This window comes from Dendrobates tinctorius, unplaced genomic scaffold (genome assembly GCF_039654945.1).
Source record: "Dendrobates tinctorius isolate UK_male_01 unplaced genomic scaffold, ASM3965494v1 ptg000154l, whole genome shotgun sequence".
Lineage (NCBI taxonomy): Eukaryota > Metazoa > Chordata > Amphibia > Anura > Dendrobatidae > Dendrobates > Dendrobates tinctorius.
The window spans coordinates 18,516,546-18,541,420 of record NW_027361821.1 but is presented as its reverse complement, the minus strand read 5'-3'; the positions used below and the strand labels follow the sequence as shown (position 1 = coordinate 18,541,420).

Here is a 24,875-nt window from a genome sequence, read left to right as displayed (position 1 = left end):
GAGATCATGGAAGCAGGTTGAAAAGTCCGCTCAGGGTGAGAAAGAGATTGTGACATATCCAGAGAGGGAGGTGGAAGGTAGAGAAAGATTAGACAAAGTTAATTTGCCGATAAGAGCGGGACGCGCGGGTCAGACGTTGAGGTGTTGCCAGCGGTGTGGACGCTCAAGAGGATTTGTCACCAGATTTTACAGTTCAACTGTATAGATTATTAACCCCTTAGTGACAGAGCCAATTTGCTACTTAATGACTAGGCCAATTTTTACAATTCTGACCACTGTCACTTTATGTTGTTATAACTCTGGAACGCTTTAACAGATCCCACTGATTCTGAGACGGTTTGTTCGTGACATATTGTACTTCATGTTAGTGGTAAAATTTCTTCGATATGACTTGAGTTTATTTATGAAAGAAATGGAAATATGGTGAAAATTTTTAAAATTTTGCAATTTTCAAAATGTTTATGCCCTTAATGGGAACCTGTCACCTCATTTTGCCACTATAAGATGCAGCCACTGCCCCCGGTCTGACCTGAAAGAGAAGAAAACCAAGTTTTATTATACTCACCCTGGGGCGGTCCGGTCCGATGAGTGTTGCAGGACCTGGGTTCGACGCCTCCAATCTTCATACGATATCATCATCCTGCTTGCTTCGTGTCGCGCTCCTGCGCAGGCATAACTGATCTTCCCTGTTGAGGGCAGAGCAAAGTACTGCAGTGCGCAGGTGCTGGGCCTCTCTGACCTTTCCCCGGCACCTGCGCACTGCAGTACTTGGCTCTGCCCTCAACATCAGTACACCTGCGCAGGAGTGTGGCACAAAGCAAGCAGGATGACGACATCGCATGAAGATGGGAGGCGCCGGACCCGGACCTGCGACATGCATTGGACCGGACCACCTCCGGGAGAGTATAATAAAACTTGTTTTTTCTTCTCTTTCAGGTCAGACCGGGGGCTTATCTACAGCATTACAGAATGCTGCAGATAAGCCCCGAAAGGCAGTGGCCGTATCTTATAGCAGCAAAACGAGGTGACAGGTTCCCTTTAAATCAGAGAGATATGTCACACAAAATACTTAACAAATAACATTTCCCACATATCTACTTTATATCAGATTTTGTAAACAAATTTTTTTCCCAAAATTATAAGGGTTAAAAGTTGACCAGCGATTTCTCATTTTTACCATAAAATTTACAAAACCTTTTTTTTAGGGACCAACTCACATTTAAAGTCACTTTGATGATTTTTTAGCCCCCAATTTTTTATTTTCCTAAGGGTAACAGGAGAAATTTGACCCCCAAAGTAGTTGTGCAATTTGTCTTGAGTACGCTGATGCCCCATATGTGGGGGTAAACTACTGTTTGGGCACACCAGAGCTCAGAAGGGAGGGAGCACTGTTTGACTTTTTGAACACAAAATTGGCTGGAATCAATGGTGGCGCCATGTCGCGTTTAGAGACCCCCTGATGTACCTAAACAGTGGAAACCTCCCAATTCTAACTCCAACCATAACCCCAACACACTCCTAACCCTAATCCCAACCCTAAACATAACCGTAACCACAACTCTAAGCCAAACACACCCCTAACCGTAATCCCAACCCTAACCATAACCCTAACAATAATCTCAACCCTAACCCCAGCCCTAACCTTAATCCCAACCCTAACCCTAATCCCAACCCTGACACCAACACAACCCTAATCTCAACCCAAACCATAAACCTAACCCTAACACACCCCTAACCCTAATCCCAACCCTAATCTCAACCCTAACCCTAATCCCAACCCTCACCCTATTCCCAACCCTAACCCCTAACCATAATCCCAACCCTAACCATAACCACAAACCTAACCCTAACACACCCCTAACCCTAATCCCAACCCTAATCTCAACCCTAACTGTTATGAATGGGTCACCGAGGAGAAAAAAACAAAACAAGCTAAGTCACAGAAAACCAGAGAGGTTGGTAACTATGCAGATTGCAGATCCCTGATCCTAACCACACAACTAGCAGCAGCCGTGGAGCATACCTAGGATGATCCTAGATGCTTCGTCACAGCCGGAGAACTACATAAGCCTGAAGCAAGAAAAGGGGAAAACTAACTGCCCCAGAGCAGACCCCAAAGGAAAGACAGCCCCCACACATGTATTGACGGTGAAACAAGATGAAAGCACAAACACAGGCAGGAAAATAGGCTGAGCAAACGATGGGGTCCAAACTAACTAGAAAGGATAGGAAAGGAAAGACACTGTCTGCAATCTGCAAAAAACCCTACAAAAATAATGTCCAACACTTCTGATAGCAAAATTAACCCTGAAGTCACTAGACTTCTCCCACTATATCAGCACTCTGAAATATTCTGAGACAGAGCAAAAAGAGGCCAATCTAATAAGGGACAAAAAGCAAATTGGCAAATACAGGTAAATAAGAGTGGAAATTCAGAACAGCCCCAGCCGGGGCTGGCTGACCACACAAAAAGCTGAAAAGACCAACAAAATCAAGTGTGAACATTACCAGAAAAACTTAGCTTTAGATGACTGGAACAGAGCTGAAAACCAAGACCTGACAAGCCAGAAGGAATCACCAGCACCAGAATAGGGAGTCGGCTGTCTTAAATCCAGTCTGAGATTCCTGAGGTCCATCCGTCATCCTCATTATCAGGTGGAAGATCTCTACTGATTAAATCAGCCTCACTACCTCCTGTTACCACCAGAGGGAGCCTGGCAGGAGAACTCACAACTGGTGGACCAGAAAATGAACTCACAACAGTACCCCCCCTGAGGAGGGATCACCGAACCCTCATCCACGCCACCAGTCCGATCAGGATGGGCCCGGTGAAAAGCACGAACCAATCTATTGGCATGAATATCAGAGTCAGAGACACAAGAATTATCCTCCTGGCCATAACCATTCCATTTGACCAAATACTGGAGTCTCCGTCTAACCAAACGAGAATCCAATATTTTCTCTACCTCATATTCCACATTGCCTTCAACCAACATAGGGTCAGGAGGTGCTGCCATAGGCACCACTGGCTCAATATACCTCTTCAACAGAGATTTGTGAAATACGTTATGGATCTTGAACGTAACTGGAAGAGCCAATCGAAAAGAAACAGGATTAAGAATCTCCAAAATCTTAAGGTCCAATAAATCTTGGCTTAAATTTTGGAGATGCAACCTTCATAGGAATATTCTTAGACGACAACCAAACCATATCACCCACTTTAAACCGGGGACCAATGGTCCTATGCCTTTTGGAAAATCGCTGGGACTTTTCCTGAGAGAGTGACAACTTATCCACCACTTGGTCCCATATCTGCTGCATTCTCACAACCACAGTGTCCACACCTGGGCAGGACGAAGATTCCACTTGCCCTGAAGAGAATCGAGGATGAAACCCAAAATTACAGAAAAAGGGTGACATCAAAGTGGCAGAACTAGCTCTATTCAGTGCGAATTCGGCCAAGGGCAAAAATGAGACCCAATCATCCTGATCAGCAGATATAAAACATCTCAAATAAGACTCCAAGGTCTGGTTTGTTCTCTCAGTCTGTCCATTGGTCTGGGGATGAAACACGGAGGAGAAGGATAACTGAATTCCCAGATTGGAACAAAGGCTTTCCAGAATCTGGAAACAAACTGGACTCCTCTGTCGGACACAATGTTCTCAGGAATCCCATGTAACCGAACCACCTGTTGTAAAAACAAGGGCACAAACTCAGCGGAAGATGGCAACTTTGGAAGTGGTACAAGATGGACCATCTTCGAAAATCTATCACAAATCACCCAGATAACAGTCATCCTCTGAGAGACAGGAAGATCAGAAATAAAATCCATTGAGATATGGCTCCATGGCCTCTTGGGCACCGGCAGGGGCATCAGCAACCCACTAGAACGAGAACAGGGTTTAGACCGAGAACAAGTCCCACAGGACTGTACAAAATTCCTGACGTCAAGAGATAAGGCAGGCCACCAAAAAGACCGACTCACCAAATCTCTGGTACCAAAAATACCTGGATGACCAGCCAATGCGGAGCAATGAATTTCAGACATCACTCTCTTTCTCCACTGGTCAGAAACATACAATTTTCCCATAGGGCAACGCTCAGGTTTATCCTCCTGAAATTCCTCCAGGGTGCGTCTAAAATCGGGCGAAAGGGCAGAAAGAACTACCCCCTCACCTAGGATGGTAGTAGGTTCGGTCACACTAAGGGAATCGGCAAAGAAACTCCTAGAAAGGGGGTCTGCCTTAACGTTCTTAGTGCCCGGAAGAAAAAGAGACCACAAAATTAAAACGAGTGAAAAACAAGGCCCATCTAGCCTGTCTAGGATTCAAGAGTTTAGCCGACTCCAGATAAATCAAATTCTTGTGATCGGTGAGGACCACAACTTGATGTCTAGCTCCCTCCAACCAATGTCTCCACTCCTGAAAATGCCCATTTCATGGCCAACAATTCCCGATTCCCCACGTCATAGTTGCATTCAGATGGGGAGAACTTTCGAGAAAAGAAGGCACAGGGATTCATCTTAGAAGTCACAGGGTCTTTTTGGGACAAAACAGCTCCTGCACCAATCTCAGAAGCATCTACCTCCACCTGAAATGGAAATGAGACATCAGGTTGCCGTAAAACTGGAGCTGAAGTAAATCTCTGCTTAAGCTCCTGAAATGCTGAGACAGCCTCAGGAGACCAATTCAGCACATCAGCGCCCTTCTTTGTCAGATCAGTCAGTGGTTTGACAATACCAGAAAAATTACCTATAAATTTACGATAGAAATTAGCAAAACCCAAAAACTTCTGGAGGGCCTTCAAAGAAGTAGGCTGAACCCAACCATAAATGGCCTGCACCTTGGCCGGGTCCATTTCAATAGTCGATGGAGACAAGATAAATCCCAAAAATGAAATCCTCTGTACACCAAAGAGGTATTTCGATCCCTTAACAAACAGGGAATTCTCCCTCAAAATCCGTAACACAGTTTTGGATCTGTTCCACATGAGAATCCCAATCACTAGAAAATATCAAAATATCATCCAGATAGATGATCAAAACTTATCCACAAAGTCACGGAAAATATCATTCATAAAGGACTGGAAGACAGAAGGGGCATTAGTGAGCCCAAAAGGCATCACCAGGTACTCAAAATGTCCCTCCGGAGTATTAAACGCCGTCTTCCATTCATCCCCGTGCTTGATGCGAATAAGATTATACACCCCCTGAGGTCAAGCTTAGTAAACCAGCAGGCACTCTTAACTCTGGAGAATAAATCAGACATCAGAGGTAACGGGTATTGATATTTAACCGTCATCTTGTTAAGGGAACGATAATCAATACACGGTCTTAATGAACCATCTTTCTTGGCCACAAAAAAAACCCAGCACCTAAAGGTGACGAGGATGGTGTAATATGACCCTTCTCCAATGACTCCTTAATATAGGATCGCATAGCATCATGTTCGGGTACTGATAAGTTGAAAAGCCGACCCTTGGGAAATTTACACCCAGGCATCAACTCAATTCCTTTGAGGAGGCAAACACGCAGACTTGCTCTCACTAAATACAGTGGGGAAAAAAAGTATTTAGTCAGTCAGCAATAGTGCAAGTTCCACCACTTAAAAAGATGAGAGGCGTCTGTAATTTACATCATAGGTAGACCTCAACTATGGGAGACAAACTGAGAAAAAAAAATCCAGAAAATCACATTGTCTGTTTTTTTTTCATTTTATTTGCATATTATGGTGGAAAATAAGTATTTGGTCAGAAACAAGCAATCAAGATTTCTGGCTCTCACAGACCTGTAACTTCTTCTTTAAGAGTCTCCTCTTTCCTCCACTCATTACCTGTAGTAATGGCACCTGTTTAAACTTGTTATCAGTATAAAAAGACACCTGTGCACACCCTCAAACAGTCTGACTCCAAACTCCACTATGGTGAAGACCAAAGAGCTGTCAAAGGACACCAGAAACAAAATTGTAGCCCTGCACCAGGCTGGGAAGACTGAATCTGCAATAGCCAACCAGCTTGGAGTGAAGAAATCAACTGTGGGAGCAATAATTAGAAAATGGAAGACATACAAGACCACTGATAATCTCCCTCGATCTGGTGCTCCACGCAAAATCCCACCCCGTGGGGTCAGAATGATCACAAGAACGGTGAGCAAAAATCCCAGAACCACGCGGGGGGACCTAGTGAATGAACTGCAGAGAGCTGGGACCAATGTAACAAGGCCTACCATAAGTAACACACTACGCCACCATCGACTCAGATCCTGCAGTGCCAGACGTGTCCCACTGCTTAAGCCTGTACATGTCCGGGCCCGTCTGAAGTTTGCTAGAGAGCATTTGGATGATCCAGAGGAGTTTTGGGAGAATGTCCTATGGTCTGATGAAACCAAACTGGAACTGTTTGGTAGAAACACAACTTGTCGTGTTTGGAGGAAAAAGAGAACTGAGTTGCATCCATCAAACACCATACCTACTGTAAAGCATGGTGGTGGAAACATCATGCTTTGGGGCTGTTTCTCTGCAATGGGGCCAGGACGACTGATCCGGGTACATGAAAGAATGAATGGGGCCATGTATCGTGAGATTTTGAGTGCAAACCTCCTTCCATCAGCAAGGGCATTGAAGATGAAACGTGGCTGGGTCTTTCAACATGACAATAATCCAAAGCACACCGCCAGGGCAACGAAGGAGTGGCTTCGTAAGAAGCATTTCAAGGTCCTGGAGTGGCCTAGCCAGTCTCCAGATCTCAACCCTATAGAAAACCTTTGGAGGGAGTTGAAAGTCCGTGTTGCCAAGCGAAAAGCCAAAAACATCACTGCTCTAGAGGAGATCTGCATGGAGGAATGGGCCAACATACCAACAACAGTGTGTGGCAACCTTGTGAAGACTTACAGAAAACGTTTGACCTCTGTCATTGCCAACAAAGGATATATCACAAAGTATTGAGATGAAATTTTGTTTCTGACCAAATACTTATTTTCCACCATAATATGCAAATAAAATGAAAAAAAAACAGACAATGTGATTTTCTGGATTTTTTTTTCTCAGTTTGTCTCCCATAGTTGAGGTCTACCTATGATGTAAATTACAGACGCCTCTCATCTTTTTAAGTGGTGGAACTTGCACTATTGCTGACTGACTAAATACTTTTTTTCCCCACTGTACATCAGAAAAATCGGCTAGATAATCAGGAATATCATGAGACTGAGGAGAGGTGGAGAAAACAGGAGCGTCCCTAAGAACACACTGACAACCCCAGCTCACCACAGACACAGATTTCCAATCCAAAACTGGGTTATGAGTTTGCAACCAGGGGAACACCAGAACAATAGTATCATGCAAATTATGCAGCACCAAAAATTTACAATTTTCTTGGTGGTCTGGGGCAACTCGCATTATCACCTGGGTCCAAAACTGAGGTTTATTCTCCGCCAAAGGAGTGGCATCAATACCCCTCAAAGGAATGGGCGTCTGCAGAGGCGTCATTGACAAACCACAACGTTTAGCAAAGTTCAAATCCATCAGATTCAGAGCTGCTCCTGAATCTACAAAAGCCTTAGTGGAATATGTGAACAAGGAGCAGAACAGAGTAATTGCCAAAAGGAACTTAGGATGTATACTGCCCACAGCAAATGTGTGTGCAAAACATTTCTCTTGTTTAGGGCAGACAGAAATAGTATGAGAGGCGTCTCCACAGAAAAAACACAGCACATTGCAGAGGTTCAGACATTTGTTCAAAAGGTGGCAGCGCCTCCCGTGTAGTTTTATGTTCACGTAAACGCCGATCAACTTGAATGGCTAATGACATAGAGCCATCCAGACCAGAGGGAACAGGAAATCCCACCATAACATCTTTTACGATCTCTGACAAACCTTTCTGAAAGAGAGCTGCCAATGCACTATCATTCCATGTAGTAAGGACCGCCCACTTTTGGAATTTTTGACAGTACAACTGCAGGATCCTGACCCTGGTTTAATGCCAACAGGGTTCTCTCAGCTTGATCAACGGCATTAGGTTCATCATACAACAACCCCAAGGCCTGAAAAAATGCATCCACATTAGTCAGAATAGGATTTTCAGGTGTCAGAGAAAAAGCCCAATCTTGGGGATCGCCGCGCAGCAAGGAGATGACAATTTTAATCTGCTGCACAGAGCTCCCCGATGAGATAGGCTTCAAAGCAAGAAATAATTTACAATTATTCTTAAAATTCAGAAATTTAGACCGATCCCCAGAAAACACATCAGGAGTAGGGATCTTAGGTTCAACAGCATGTGACTGAATGAGATAGGTGGAAATTCCCTGTACTTCAGCAGCAAGTTGCTCCACACGATCAGATAATTGCTTAATCTCCATTAGGAAAAAAAAATCCTCCTACGGTCCCAGAGAAAAAGAGGAAAAAATAAAAAAAAAATTCTGACACTTTTTTAACAACTTTTTCCTGCTTTTGAGTACCCTAGAATCTGCGGTATGGCTGGTGATTCTGTTATGAATGGATCACAGAGGAGAAAAAAACAAAACAAGCTAAGTCACAGAAAACCAGAGAGGTTGGTATCTATGCAGATTGCAGATCCCTAATCCTAACCACACAACTAGCAGCAGCCGTGGAGCGTACCCAGGGCCGGACTGGCCATCTGGCAATTCTGGCAAATGCCAGAAGGGTCTGTCTGGTCGTGGGCTGCCTTGTATTCTAGGTCGTTAACAGAATCGGTGTTCTCAAGACTCCCATACTGTTAAGAGATGTGACAGAGCACAAAATCACTGACTTCATTACTTACTCAAGCAGTCCACGGGTATCATTAGAAACATTGATCTTGTAGTAAATCTGTCTTTCCTCCATTAAGGGTAATATTAGTAATATATACCATCTGGTTCTTGGGGACGGGGACAACATGGGCATGTGTGATTTCAAATGCCAGGGCTGAATTTCAGCCCCAGTCCGTACCTGAGCGTACCTACGATGATCCTAGATGCTTCGTCACAGCCGGAAAACTACATAAGCCTGAAGCAAGAAAAGGGGAAAACTAACTGCCCCAGAGCAGACCCCAAAGGAAAGACAGTCCCCACACATGTATTGATGGTGAAACAAGATGAAAGCACAAACACGGGCAGGAAAATAGGCTGAGCAAACGATGGGGCCCAATCTAACTAGAAAGGATAGGAAAGGAAAGACACTGTCTGCAATCTGCAAAAAAAACCTACAAAAATGTCCAACACTTCTGATAGCAAAATTAACCCTGAAGTCACTAGACTTCTCCCACTATATCAGCACTCTGAAATATTCTGAGACAGAGCAAAAAGAGGCCAATCTAATAAGGGACAAAAAGCAAATTGGCAAATACAGGTAAATAAGAGTGGAAATTCAGCACAGCCCCAGCCAGGGCTGGCTGACCACACAAAAAACTGAATAGACCAACAAAATCAAGTGTGAACATTAGCAGAAAAACTTAGCTTTAAATGACTGGAACAGAGCTGAAAACCAAGACCTGACAAGCCAGAAGGAATCACCAGCACCAGAATAGGGAGTCGACTGTCTTAAATCCAGTCTGAGATTCCTGAGGTCCAATCGTCAACCTCATTATCAGGTGGCAGATCTCTACTGATTAAATCAGCCTCACTACCTCCTGTTACCACCAGAGGGAGCCTGGCAGGAGAACTCACAACTGGTGGACCAGAAAATGAACTCACAACACCTAACCCTAATTCCAACCCTAACTTTAGCCCCAACCCTAACCCTAATGGGAAAATGGAAATAAATACATTTTCTTTATTTTTTTTATTTTTTTTTTTTGTCTATCAAAGTGATCAAAATGAACCAATGGGAAAAATTCCCTATTGTTGCCAGGTGCCGGCCGGCAGATCTCGGTGGGTGCACTGCGCATGTGCCACCCATTTTATCCCAGAAGAAGCTGGAGGCCCGGGGGACTTCAGGGGGCCATGCAGGGACATAGGAGGTACCGGGGGGGGGGATCAGGGACCCTATTTCTCTCTCCTCTGATGTGTGATCACATCAGAGGAGAGAGAAATTAAATGGCAAATCAGACTTTTTTTTGCGGTCACTGCTATACCATTAATAACGGCAATCGCAACACAGGTGTCGGTAAAAACCGACTCGTATCATGTTCTCTGGGGTCTCGGCTACCGACTCTGGGGGGCGCTATACACTTTTTCCACAGCGCCGTGAATTCACAGCATTGTGGTTTAAATACTCTTAACTGCCGCCGTTAAAAGGCGTATCGGCAGTCGTTAATGGGTTAAACAGATCTCTCCTACCTGATGAGACTGGTGTAGTTCCTTTGGAAATTCAAGAAATAGATGTATTATTCTGACATTTAGACTATGTTCACACATTGCATTTTTGCAGTATTTTTTTTGCAGTATTTTTTTTGCGTTTTCTTGTGTAAACTTTAAGCTGCGTTTTACAGTACCAGCAAAGTCTATGAGATTTCAGAAATCTCATATACGCAAATTGGTTTTATTTTCCTGAGTGATTTGGAAAACTGCTGCTTTTTTTAAAACTTCAGTACGTCACTTATTTCAGCATTTTTTCTGTGTACTTGCAGCATTTTTTCACTCTTAGGAAATAATGGATAAATGCAAAAATGCAGCAAAAAACGCAGGTATCAGTTTTTGCTGGGTTTTTGGTGCAAACACCTAAGGATGTTAAATCACGATTTTTTTTTGGGGGGGGGGGGTGGCACTAAACTTTATCAATATGCACAAGAGGCAACATAAAAAATGCAACAAAAACTCATTGAAACCTGCAATTTGTAAGCAGCTTCTTTGTTGCTAAGAGAGCAGGTTTTGACAGCTGCTCCCGACTGTAAACGACTATAGAATGAATGGAAGCAGAGCGAAGACTCAGTGATGAGCGGTGATGTCACCGCTAGTTACTGAGCATGCGCCTGCTTTCATTCATTCATTCCCCAGTGGTTTACAGTTGGGAGCAGCAGTGTTAGCAGTGCTCCGCCTGTAAACGTATTAACCCCCCCGAGATGGATTTACGCCATGGGACATGACTGAGCGTTGAACAGGTAATATATATGTTGGGTTTATTATATTCACCTTTTTTCCAGGAGAATGAGGGCGTTGCAAAGGAATTACCAGTGTAATAAAGATTTAAACAATGTGTGTGTTGTCTTCTTTCATTAAAATACTTTATTCTTATTGTGTGAGTGTGTTTATTTAACCCTTTATTTACTATAGAATTAGTAATGGATAGGTGTCTTATTGACACCTCACCATTACTAATCTGGGCTTAATGTCACCTAATAACAGCAAGGTGACATTGACCCCTTATTACCCCACTTGCCACCTCTACAGGGCAAGTAGGAAGAAGCAGGCAAAGCTCCAGAATTTTCTGGGCAGCTGGAGGCTGCTGTTTTTAGGCTGTGGGGGGGCCAAGAAAAATGGCCCCTTACCAGCCTGAGCATATCAGCCCTCAGCTGTCAGCTTTAGTCAGGTTGGTTGTCAAAAATAGGGGGGACCCCATGCCGTTTTTTAAAATTATTTATTTAAATAATTAAAAAAACAGAGTGGGAACCCCTCTATTCTTGAGAACCAACCTTACTGAAGCTGACAGCTGAGGGATGCAGCACCCAGCTGTAAGTTTCGTCTGGTTGGTTCATAAAATGAGGGGGACCCCATGTCGGGTTTTAATTAATTCTTCGGCAGAGCAGAAGTGAAGAATCACAACCGTGGTCAGCACCAGCCGCCGGTAACAGCGCTTACTGTAGCCGCTTCTTCCCGGCGCCGTCCGTGTGGTCCTGATGTCCGTGTGGTCCTGATGCGGCTCCGTGTGGCAACCGTGTGCCACACGGAATTGCCACATGTCCACATGGACACCTCCAGTACCGGTTTTTCCTGTACCAGAATTATCTTAACGTGAGAAACTGGCTGTCACGTCGGCGGTGACCGCTGTCGTTCCAGCAGCGACGGGGCCCACCGCCGCCGCCTCCACTTACCTCCCCATGGCTTGTCGCACTGTGCCCGCCTCCTCCTCCTCGCTCCCATCATGTGGCTGCTCTGCGCCGGTGCCCTAGGCCGCGGGCGCGCGCTCTGCATGTTTCTTAACCCTGCAGTGCCTGCCCAGTGCTTCTGGCCACCCAATCATCCAGCGGCCTATGGTATATCAGGCGTCTCCAAGATCGTAGAGTCGCCTGATCATCGTGTGCTAACCCTTACGGTTTTCTGGCCGAGTTGTAGGGGTCTCCCTACAACTTCTTTCTGTACTCAGTCCTGTACTCCGCCTTGTACTCCGTCCTGTACTCCGTACCCCGTCCTGTACTCTGTATTCAGTCCTGTACCCCGTCCTGTACTCTGTCCTGTATTCCGTACTCCGTTCTGTACTCCTCACTCAGTCCTGTACTCCGTACTCCGTCCTGTACCCCGCAACCCGTCCTGTACTCTGTACTCCGTCCTGTACTCCGTACTGCACTCCGTACTGTGCCCTGTGTTCCTAATCCGTCCTGTATCTCCGGTCCTTCCTTGCTCTGGTTCCCCCATTTGTTCTCTGGTCCTTTGAGCCGCCCCTCTTGGTTCAAGCTGTCGCGGTATCTGTCTTCCGAGGGTCTGCCCCTAACGAGCTCCAGTTCCGCGTTCCAGAGGGTCCACTCTTGGACGTTGCCTTCCTTGGTCGTCACAGCATAATCAGGCCATGGACCCCGCTAGTGCCTCGGCAGCCACGCAGAAAGAATTGCTCTTTTTGCGGGAGAACCAGACTAGAATAATGTCCTTCATGAAGTCCATGGACACCTGGCTTTCCGCCTTACAAACTGCTGACCCTGGGAGCGCCCCGTTGCTAGCTGGGCTCCAGCAGGAGCTCGCGCAGCAGCGTGATGCCCTGTCCTACATTCTGAATTACATGGCGTCCGTAGATGACCAACTTCTGTCTGTTCAGTCCTCTGCGGCCGCTTCGGCTCTACCTCGGGAACCCGTATCTTACCCGCCACCACGCCTAGGAAAACCCCCCAGGTATAGCGGTGATCCCAAGTTATGTCGGGGGTTTTTGAATCAGTGTCAGTTACACTTTGAGCTCCTGCCCCAGCAATACCCCTCTGATCGATCCAAAGTAGCATTTATTGTGTCCCATCTTGAGGAGGAGGCCTTGGCTTGGGTGAATCCCCTGTGGGAGAGAGATGACCCGGTGGTATCTAGCATACAGAACTTCTTGGATACTTTCCGCAGGGTATTTGACGAGCCTGGACGCATGGCCTCTACCACTGAGGCTCTTTTCAACCTCCGTCAGGGAGCTCTCACCGCAGGACAGTATGCCATCCGCTTCCGGACACTATCCTCTGAGCTAGGATGGAATAATGAGGCCTTGGTTGGGGCCTTTTGGAGGGGACTCTCGGGCAAAATAAAAGGATGAGCTTGCCGGTCGAGACACTCCAGCCACCCTGTAGGATCTCATATCACTTGCCACCCGTATAGATTTACGGTTTCAAGAATGCTCCCGAGAGTCAGTTAGGGAGAGGAGACCCTTTAGGCTATATCAAGTGCCCATTCCCCGCTCCTCGGCGTCTGCTAGTATTTCCGCTCCTGAGCCCATGCAGGTGGACCGAGTAAAGTTGTCCGAGCACAGGGTGAGGATGACGCAGGGGTTATGCCTTTACTGCGGCGGGGCCAATCATTTTGGGTGTACCTGCCCGGAGAGGCAGGGAAACGCCTCCACCTAGGCCAGGTAAGAGAGGCCTTCCTAGGTGATACTGATTCCTCTCTGCCCCTTACCATTTCGGCTCTAATTGTTTTAGGTCGGGAGCGTAGATCTGTGGAGGCGTATGTGGACTCGGGTGCGGCTGGTAACTTCATCCGGCTCAAGGAAGTGGATCAGTTCCAGATTCTTGTGGTTACTCTAGAGAATCCACGCACAATCGCCTCTGTGGATGGCAAACCGCTACCTGAACTCATCACCATGGTCACCGTCGAGGTGGAATTACAAATTGGAGCACTTCACCAGGAGAAGAATGCTTTTTACATCCTGCCTAAATTGTCGCATGCCTTGCTCCTCGGCCTACCCTGGCTACGCTTACATGAGCCCGTTCTGGACTGGCGCTCTGGGGAGACCCTAAGTTGGGGACACTCCTGCCATGAACACTGTTGTCGGTACCTCGTCCTGGATCACTGCAACCTCCAGCCGATCTTCCTGGACTTCCTACGGCTTATCATCTGTACGCCGATGTCTTCAGCAAGAAAGAGGCAGAGACCCTGCCGCCGCATCGGTCCTACGATTGCCCAATAGAGTTGATTCGGGAGCGACTCCTCCCAGGGGGAGAACCTATCCACTATCTCCAGCAGAGACCTCGGCCATGTCTGAGTACATCCGGGAAAACTTGGCCCAGAGTTTTATTCGGAAGTCTTCCTCTCCTGCTGGAGCAAGGTTCTTCTTCGTCCGGAAGAAAGATGGATCCCTGCGGCCGTGTATTGACTACCGAGGCTTAAACAGTATCACAGTCAAAAATAGGTATCCCATCCCGCTAATCCCTGAACTCTTTGACCGTTTGAGAGGGGCCCGGATCTGTACCAAATTGGATCTGCGGGGAGCATATAACTTGATCCGAATCCGTGCCGGGGACGAGTGGAAGACAGCCTTCAATACTCAGGATGGCCAATACGAGTATTTGGTTATGCCTCTTGGTCTCTGCAATGCCCCGGCGGTGTTCCAGGAGTTCGTTAATGAGATCTTCCAAGACCTGCTGCACTCATGTGTTGTCGTATATCTAGATGACATCCTCGTCTTTTCACCTGACTTGTCCTCCCATCGGAGGAGTGTTCGGCTGGTCCTGCAACGTCTACGGGAGAACCGACTCTATGCTAAACTGGAGAAATGCCTGTTTGAGCAGACTTCATTGCCCTTCTTAGGGTATATTATTACGGACTCCGGGGTGAAGATGGACCCTGAGAAATTATCTGCTGTTCTCAATTGGCCACGTCTGGTCGGAGTAAAAGCCATCCAACTGTTCCCGGGTTTCGTCAATTACTACAGGCAGTTCATCCCTCACTTTTCTTCAGTGACCAAGCCCATCTCCGCTCTGACCCGAAAAGGGACAAAAGCAAACGTTTGGCCTTCAGAGGCCTTTCTTGCCCTGAAACGGTCCTTTGCTACAGCCCCGATTTTACACCGGCTGATAGCTAGTAGGCCCTTCATCCTAGAGGTGGATGCGTCCTCCACCAGAGCTGGGGCGGTCCTTTCCCAGTGAACATCTTCGGGTCACTTGGTGCCTTGCGGGTTCTTCTCTAAATCATTCTCTCCCGCAGAATGCAACTATTCAATTGGAGATCGGGAATTACTGGCCATTAAGATGGCTCTGGAGGAGTGGCGGTATCTTCTGGAGGGGGCGGTCCATCCATTCATAATCTTCACGGACCACAAGAATTTGGCATATCTTCAGTCTGCGCAAAGGCTCAACTCCAGGCAAGCCAGGTAGTCGCTGTATTTTCCCGCTTTGACTTCAAAGTCCATTTTCGGCCTGGGGATAGGAATACCAAGACTGATGCCCTATCCAGGTCCTTGCAATCACCTGAGACTGAAGAGGTTCCTTCATATATCACTGAGCCTGCCAAAGTTATCACCGTGGCACCCGTGACGCTCTCCCATTCCCCCAGGCAAGACTTTCGTCCCACAGAATAAGAGGTCGGAAATACTGGACTGGGGGCACTTCTCCAAGATTGCGGGTCACGTCGGAGTCAAGAAGACCCTCAGCCTTCTCTCTCGCTACTATTGGTGGCCTTCTCTTCATCAAGATGTGACAGATTTTTTAGCCTCCTGCACGACTTGTGCGCAGAACAAAGTACCAAGGAGTCTGCCGTCCGGTCTACTTCACCCTCTGCCTCCCCCTAAGGCCCCTTGGTGACAGACCTGTATGGATTTTGTTACTGATTTACCTCGCTCTTCCGGGTGTACTACTATCCTAGTAGTGGTCGATCGCTTCTCCAAGATGGCCCATTTTATCCTGTTGCCCGGATTACCTACAGCACCTAAGTTGGCCACGGTCTTCATCTACCAGATCTTTAGACTTCATGGACTCCCTCAACAAATTGTCTCTGATCGAGGGGTCCAGTTTACCTTCCGATTCTGGAGAGCACTCAGCAAACTCATGGGTATATCGCTGGATTTCTCCTCCGCCTATCATCCTCAGTCCAATGGGCAAGTGGAACGGACCAATCAGGTATTGGCAGCCTACCTGCGACACTTTTTTAACGCCCATCAAGACAACTGGGTGTCCCTCCTGCCATGGGCAGAGTTCGCCCATAACAATCAGCCTAATGAGTCCACCACTAAAACATCATTCTTTGTGGTTTCTGGCCAGAACCCTGGTGTTCCGCTACCTCTCTCCATGCCTTCTGGTGTGCCCGCAGCTGATGCCCTCTCTTCTGAGCTTTCTCAGGTCTGGAGGGAGACCAGAGAGGCACTTGAAAAATCCAGTATCCGGATTAAGAGACATGCTGACAAGAGACGCAGGGACCTTCCACCATACCAACCTGGTGACAAAGTCTGGCTTTCGATCAAGCATATCCGCCTAAAGATGCCTTCTTACAAACCGGGACCCCAGTACATCGGCCCGTTTGAGGTTCTTGGACGCATTAACAATGTGGCTTACAAATTGAGGTTGCCGGCTTCACTCCAGGTCCCTAACTCCTTCCATGTCTCGCTCCTTAAACCTGTAGTTCTTAATCGGTATCGCCCTGTACCACCTCCTTCCCCTCAGCCAGTAGGGACTGGTAACATCTTTGAAGAGATAGTCTAGCCATGAAAAGAGTTCGGGGGCGAACCTTTTTCCTTATCGATTGGAATGGTTTTGGTCCTGAGGAGAGGTCCTGGGAACCTAGAGAGAATGTTAATGCTCCACTTATTTTAAGGAAGTTTTTGTCCAATCTCAGGAAGGGGAGACGTAAAGGGGGGTACTGTCACGTCGGCGGTGACCGCCGCCGTTCCAGCAGCGACGGGGCCCGCCGCCCCCTCCACTTACCCGCCCATGGCTTGTCGCACTGTGCCCGCCTCCTCCTCCTCGCTCCCGTCCTCCCGGTGCGCTCTGCAGGTTTCTTAACCCTGCAGTGCCCGCCCAGTGCTTCTGGCCGCCCAATCATCCAGCGGCCTATGGTATATCAGGAGTCTTCAAGATGGTGGAGACGCCTGATTATCGTGTGCTAACCCTTGCGGTTTTTTGGCCGAGTTGTAGGGGTCTCCCTACAACTTATTTCTGTACTCCGTCTTGAACTCCGTCCTGTACTCCGTACCCCGTCCTGTACTCTGTATTCAGTCCTGTACCCCATCCTGTACTCGGTACTCAGTCCTGTACTCCATCCTGTACTCCGCTCTGTACTCCTCACTCAGTCCTGCACTCCGTCATGTACTCCGTACTCCGACTTGTACCCCGTACCCCGTCCTGTACTCTGTACTCAGTCCTGTACTCCGTACTCTGCCCTGTGTTCCTAATCCGTCCTGTATCTCCAATCCTTCCTGTGCTCTGGTTCCCCCAGTTGTTCTCTGCTCCTTTGAGCCGCCCCTCTTGGTTCTAGCTGTCGCGATATCTGTCTTCCAAGGGTCTGCCCCTAACGGTCCCTGTATAGGGGTCGGTTCCACCTGGCACGCTCGCCCCCGGGAGCTCCAGTTCCGCGATCCAGAGGGTCCACTCTCGGACGTTGCCTTCCTTGGTCGTCACAGTGGCCTTACATAGCATTGTTTACTGGAAAAGATTGTGGATGCAATGTCGAAACCCCTAAAGTGACAAAATAGCAGAAGCCCCCACCGGTGATCCCACTTTGGAAACTGCACCCCTCAAGGCATTTAGGGGTGCAGTGAGCATTTTTAATCCAGCAGATGATTTCCAGACTTTGATAACATTGGGCCATGAAAATGAAGATTTAATTTTTTCTTTTCATAAAAATAAATGTTGCTTTAACTCAAAAAAATCCTCATTTTCACAAAGGTAACAGCAGAAAATGGACCCTGCAATTTGTTGTGCAATTTCTCCTGAGAAAAATAGCACCTCATATGTGGTCATATTTGGGTACACAACAGGACTCAGAAAGAAAGGAGGGCTATTTGCTGTGTAAATTTGGCTGGAATAGATTACAATCACCATGCTGCATTTGCAGGAAACCCCCAAAATGACATCACTCAAGGTCCATGTATGGTTGGGATAAGTACCTTGAACGAACTAGTGCTTCACAGAATCTACTATATAATCGTCTATTTCTGTCTGTCTGTAACGGAAATCCCGTGTTGCTGATTAGTCGCGCCCGGCCGGGCGCGACCAATCAGTGACGCAGGATGTACGTTACAAACAGAGAGACAGAGACAGAATTGTGTAGGACGCAGTTGTAGGAATGAGGCCCTCACAGGAACAACTGTAAAGTGGACGAATCCGTGATGCAGTACCGCACACTTCCATGTATGAGGCTGGCGTGTTGTCCGCTTTTGGAAGTCTTGCGATATGCCGCCTGCTCTCGCAGTGAGTTAGGCACCGGCTGTGGTTCCCTGGCAACGTACTGACTCTAACAACCGAGCAGCGCAGCTATGGAGGAAGACAGAGACAACTTCTACCTGGACCGTATCCTGCATTCTGTGAGAGGGACGGCGACCAGTGTGTGGGTGCCGGGGGGCAGAGACAGGCGAGGGGGTGGCACAGGGGGACTGTGGGGAGAGGTGGCTGTCACTGCAGCGCCAGCGTATGGGACACGTTATGCATCACAGCCGGCGTTATACTGATATCTGTGCCTGGCCTGAGTGGCAGCTCTGTGTCGCCCTGTGTGCCTTGCCCTGTGTGTCCTATCCTACATGATGTGTTCTGCCCTGTGTGTGTGTATGGAAGGAGTGGAGAATTATCTAAAACTAGATGGGGGCCCGATTCTAACGCATCGGGTATTCTAGAATATGTATGTAGTTTCGTGGCCGGACTGCGGAATTCCAACAATGCACGCCACCCCTACTGTCGGGAGATCTGCGGCGCTAGCCGCTGATCTCCCAACGGTTCTCGTGGGTCATCTCCTACCGCACGGAGGTCAGCGGCGACACAGCCGGGAGATGACCGGTGCTAGCCTGATTGGTCACGCCTGGCCGGGCGCGACCAATCAGCAACAGGTGCAGTCCGCCCGCGAAACTACATACATATTTTAGAGTACCCGATGCGTACATCTAGTGTTATTATAAAACATATAAATATTATATGAAATATCAGGGATAGACAAAATGGAGTTCAAAGTTACTCCATCTGCATCATTCATTATAGTTAAAGAGAACCTGTCACCTCTTTTTTGGCCTACCAGCTAAAAGTATCAGCTATGCATTCTACAACTACTTCTGAAACCCCCTGACTCCCTATATTTCACCCATAAAAACCTTTTTTCTTGCTCCCGCACTGTATGGTAATGTGTTCGGTCCGGTCTGATGGGCATTGCCTCTGTTCCCTCACTCCACACCTCCTCGACTTGCTGTACACATTCCTTGCCATGAATATCGCAGATCGCATAGAGATTTTGCACATGCGCATTCAAATGGGATCCCGCTGGTGCGCAGTATGCTTTGCCCAACTGCGGGCAAAGCCAAAAAGCAGTGCGGCGCACGCGGTATTACGTTCCTTCCATACCTACCAGTCACTTCTATGGGAGTCACAAAAACAACATAGCTGAGTAGCATTTTGCCATTTCAGTCTCTTTACCTCCAGTGGTCAGAAACTGAATAGAGCTATTCTCGTCTCAGCCCGAAGACTCATTTAGAGAAACTGGGTCTCAGCTCAGACCCAGTTTCTCATTTAGTTCAGTGTGCATTCAGTGCATATAAGCGTGTGACCGCTCTCTTTTTCTAAGTTGGAAAATCCATCCTGTCTGGCCTATGCAAATACTGGTGGTTCAGTCCCTCTGTCCTTGTTCACATTTACGTCACTTGACAAGTGGAAAGGTTTTAAATACAAGAGTTAGGACTGTCCCACAAGGGTTGCCGTGACATGGCCGCATGACTTGTACATTATTTTGATCAAAATTATGTTAACTAAATACCCTTATTATTATTATTACCTTCATGCAATTTTTGCAGTTTATTTTTTACTTTTTTATTTTAGGATATTTGTTTTGTGTTTTGTTTTTGGTTTTCTCGAAGACTCATTTAGACAGAAGTTTTTGTGGGGGTTTTTTTGCATATGTGAAAAAAGGACAATTATTATCATCATGCCAGACTAAATCTTAATCTACTCCTGTCTGTGCCAATTTTCACAGTTCGGTCGGGGTCACATTTGCGAGAAACTCGCACGAGTCTTTCGCGTCAATACCCGGCACTAACGCTACCACTCGGACCGGAATGCTCAGCTGCATAGAAATACATGCCGAGTATTGAGACGCGAGACTCGTGTGAGTTTCTCGCAAGTGTGACCCCGCCCTTAGCGTAACATCTGTATTTCTTGCATGCAAAACTAATTTCAAGCTTCTCGTACCCATGAAAGGGAATGTGTCGCCAAGCTTTTGCCACCAAATCTGAGAGCAGCGTAATGTAGAAAAACCCTGATTCCAGCGATGTTAATGTGCTGCTTGATGTAGCTTTGATAAAACCACTCCTTTGTCAGCAGGAAACTATCACTTGGGGACTAATAAACCTGCTGCCATGTAGTCCTCCATTGACCATGTGCTCTGTATAACACCGCCCTACCAATGATTGGCAGATTTCTGCCTATGCACAGTGTATACAGAAAGCTGTTAATCAGTTGTGTGGGTGGTTATACATGGCTCAGTATTTAGCAATCTGCTAGATCTCCAGCAAGGAAAACAGTCATTATATCAAAACTGCAGCAATCAGCCCAGTCAGTGATACATTGCTGGAATTAGGGTCTCCGCCCGTGCATCATTCTTCTTTCATCCCTCGGATGACACCTGGATGACATCAGAGTACTATCTTTTTCATGGACGCATTAATTTGAATTGCTAAGTTGAAACTGCATATCAGGAGAAAAACAAACATGTCTCCATTCTCGTTTTTGTGGACAATCAGTGTTATGAATGAGTCACCGTAGGAGGCAAAAACAGAAATACAAGCTAAGTCCAGAAAACCAGAGAAGTTGGCAGCTATCGGATTGCAGACCCCTGAACCTAACAACAACAACTAGCAGTAGCCGTGGGGGGTTCCTACGGTGCCCTAGACCCCTCGATCACAGCCGGAGAACTACATAGCCTAAAGACAGAAAGGGAAATCTAAACTGCCCCAGAGCAGACCCCAAAGCAATAGGCAGCCCCCAACATATAATGACGGTGAAGCAAGATGAAAAAACACTCACACAGATAGAAAGATAGGCTGAGCAAATGATGGGGCCCAAGCTAACTAAATAGGACAGGATAGAAAAGCTGCTGTCTGCAATCTGCCAAAAAGCCTATCAAAACAAGAGCCAACAGACTGATAGGGAAAAAAGCCATGAAGACGCTAGGCTTCAAAAAGACTATATCAGTACTCAGGTATTTTCTGAAGACAGAGCAAAAAGGAATTCAGCTCACCCCAGCAGGGAATGGCAGAAATCCAGCAAAACAAAACCAAAACAAAAATGCAAAAAGCAGAGCAGAAAGCAGCTTTTGAGGAGCAGGAATCAGACTGGTCTCCAAGAATCCCTCAGAGAAATCACCCGCAAGGCAGAAGGGCGTCGACTGCCTTATATCCAGTCAGCAATTCCAGTCACCCAGTCATCATCATTCTGCTCAGCTGTTTGGTAATCAGCCTCACTACCTTCCTTCACCAGAAGAGGGAGTTCATCAGACCTCAATGGTGAAGGGGAAAATGAACTCACAACAGTACCTCCCCCTTGAGGAGGGGTCACCGAACCCTCATCCACGCCACCAGGGCGATCAGGGTGAGCCCGATGAAAGGAACGCACCAATCTTTTGGCATGAATATCAGAGGCAGAGACCCAGGAATTATCCTCCTGACCATAACCCTTCCACTTAACCAAATACTGGAGTCTCCGTCTAGCCAGACGGGAATCCAGTATCTTCTCTACCTCATATTCCATGTTACCTTCAACCAATACAGGGTCCGGAGGTGCCACCCCAGGAACAAATGGTTCAACAAACCTCTTCAACAAGGACTTATGAAACACATTATGGATTTTAAATGTGACAGGAAGAGCCAAACGAAAAGAGACCGGATTAATAATCTCCAAAATCTTGTAAGGTCCAATAAATCTAGGCTTAAACTTAGGAGAAGCCACCTTCATAGCGATATTTTTTGATGATAACCAAACCATATCACCAACCTTAAACTGGGGACCAATGGTCCTATGTCGGTTGGAAAACCGCTGGGCCTTTTCATGGGAGAGAGATAACTTATCCACCACTTGGTCCCAGATCTGGTGCATTCTCTCCACCACAGTGTCAACACCTGGGCAGGCAGAAGGCTCCACCTGCCCTGAAGAAAATCGAGGATGAAACCCAAAGTTACAAAAAAAGATGACTTCAAAGTGGCAGAACTGGCTCTATTATTTAAAGCAAATTCGGCCAAGGGCAAAAATGAAACCCAATCATCCTGATCAGCGGAAATAAATCATCTCCAATACGACTCCAAGGTCTGGTTTGTTCTCTCCGTCTGCCCATTGGTCTGAGGGTGAAAAGCAGAGGAGAAGGACAACTGAATTCCCAGCTTGGAACAGAAAGTCCTCCAAAATCTAGACACAAACTGAACTCCTCTGTCAGATACAATGTTCTCAGGAATCCCGTGCAAGCGAACCACCTGTTGCAAAAACAGGGGCACCAACTCAGAGGAAGATGGCAACTTAGGGAGTGGTACAAGATGAACCATCTTAGAGAACCTATCACAAATCACCCAAATAACAGTCATTCTCTGAGAGACAGGCATATCAGAGATGAAATCCATTGAAATATGGGTCCATGGCCTCCTGGGGACTGGCAAAGGCATCAACAACCCACTAGAGCGAGAACAAGGTTTAGACTGGGAGCAAGTCCCACAGGACTGCACAAAATTCCTGACATCACGAGACAAGGCGGGCCACCAAAAAGACCAACTCACCAGATCTCTAGTACCAAAAATACCTGGATGACCAGCCAATGCAGAGCAATGAACTTCAGACATCACTCTCTTCTTCCACTGGTCAGGAACATACAACTTTCCACTGGGACAACGCTCAGGTTTGTCCTCCTGGAACTCTTCCAGAGCACGTCTCAAATCGGGCGAGATGGCAGAAAGAACTACCCCTTCGCCTAAGATTGTAGCAGGCTTGGTCACCACAGGAGAATCAGCAAAGAAGCTCCTAGAGAGGGCGTCTGCCTTGACATTCTTAGTGCCAGGAAGAAAAGAGACCACAAAATCAAAACGTGTAAAAAACAAGGCCCACCTAGCCTGTCTAGGGTTCAAGCGTTTGGCCGACTCCAGGTAAATCAAATTCTTGTGGTCAGTGAGGACCACGACTTGATGTTTAGCTCCCTCCAACCAATGTCTCCACTCCTCAAATGCCCATTTCATGGCTAACAGTTCCCGATTCCCCACATCATAGTTACGTTCAGATGGAGAGAACTTTCGGGAAAAGAAAGCACAGGGATTCATTTTAGATGTCACAGGATCCTTTTGGGACAAAACAGCTCCTGCACCAATCTCAGAAGCGTCCACCTCTACCTGGAACGGGAGTGAGACATCAGGTTGCCGCAAAACCGGGGCAGAAGTGAATCTTCGCTTCAGCTCCTGAAAGGAAGAAACAGCCTCTGGAGACCAATTCAACACATCAGCACCCTTAGTCAGATCAGTCAATGGCTTGGCAATACTAGCAAATTTTGCTATAAATTTCCGATAAAAATTAGCAAAACCCAAAAACTTCTGGAGGGCCTTCAAAGAAGTGGGCTGAGCCCAATCATAAATGGCCTGTACCTTGGCCGGGTCCATTTCAATAGTTGACGGAGACAAAATAAATCCCAAAAATGAAATCCTCTGTACCCCAGAAAGGCATTTCGATCCTTTGACATACAGGGAATTCTCCCTCAAGATCCGGAACACAGTCCGAACATGTTCCACATGAGAATCCCAATCCTTGGAGAAGATCAAAATATCATCCAGATAGATAATCAAAAATGTATCCACAAAGTCTCGGAAAATGTCGTTCATGAAGCACTGGAAGACAGAAGGGGCATTAGTGAGCCCAAAAGGCATCACCAGTTACTCAAAATGTCCCTCCGGAGTATTAAACGACGTCTTCCATTCATCCACATGCTTAATGCGGATAAGATTATACGCCCCCTGAGGTCAAGCTTGATAAACCAGCAAGCACCTTTAACTCTGGAGAATAGATCCGAAATCAGGGGTAACGGATACTGATATTTAATAGTAATTTTGTTGAGGGCACGATAATCAATACAAGGCCTTAATGAACCATCCTTTTTGGCCACGAAAAAAAACCCGGCACCTAAGGGTGAAGAGGATGGTCTAATATGACCCTTCTCCAACGCCTCCTTAATATAGGATCGCATAGCCTCGTGCTCGGGTACAGATAAATTGAAGAGCCGACCCTTGGGAAATTTACACCCCGGGCTCAGTTCAATTGCACAGTCATAACTCCTATGAGGAGGCAAAGACGCAGACTCATTCTCACTAAATACTTCATAAAAGTCCGACAAATAGTCAGGAACATCATGCGACTGAGGAGAGGTGGAAAAAAAAGGAGCCTCACTAAGGGCACACCGACAACCCCAACTCACCACAGACACAGATTTCCAATCCAAAACTGGATTATGAACTTGCAACCAGGGAAACCCCAGAACAATGGTATCATGCAAAGAATGCAACACCAAAAATCTGCAATTTTCTTGATGGTCTGGGGCGACCCGCATTACCACCTGGGTCCAAAACTGAGGTTTATTTTCCCCCCTCAAAGGGATAGGCGTCCGCAGAGGTGTCATCGGAAA

General features: G+C 46.9%; 1 protein-coding gene across 1 annotated transcript in view; it reads right to left on the bottom strand.

Annotated features, from left to right (window-relative positions):
• Positions 1 to 24,875, bottom strand: part of COL4A5 (collagen type IV alpha 5 chain) — a 358,955-nt gene that overhangs the window by 219,035 nt on the left and 115,045 nt on the right. The gene's annotated exons all lie outside the window — the stretch shown is intronic.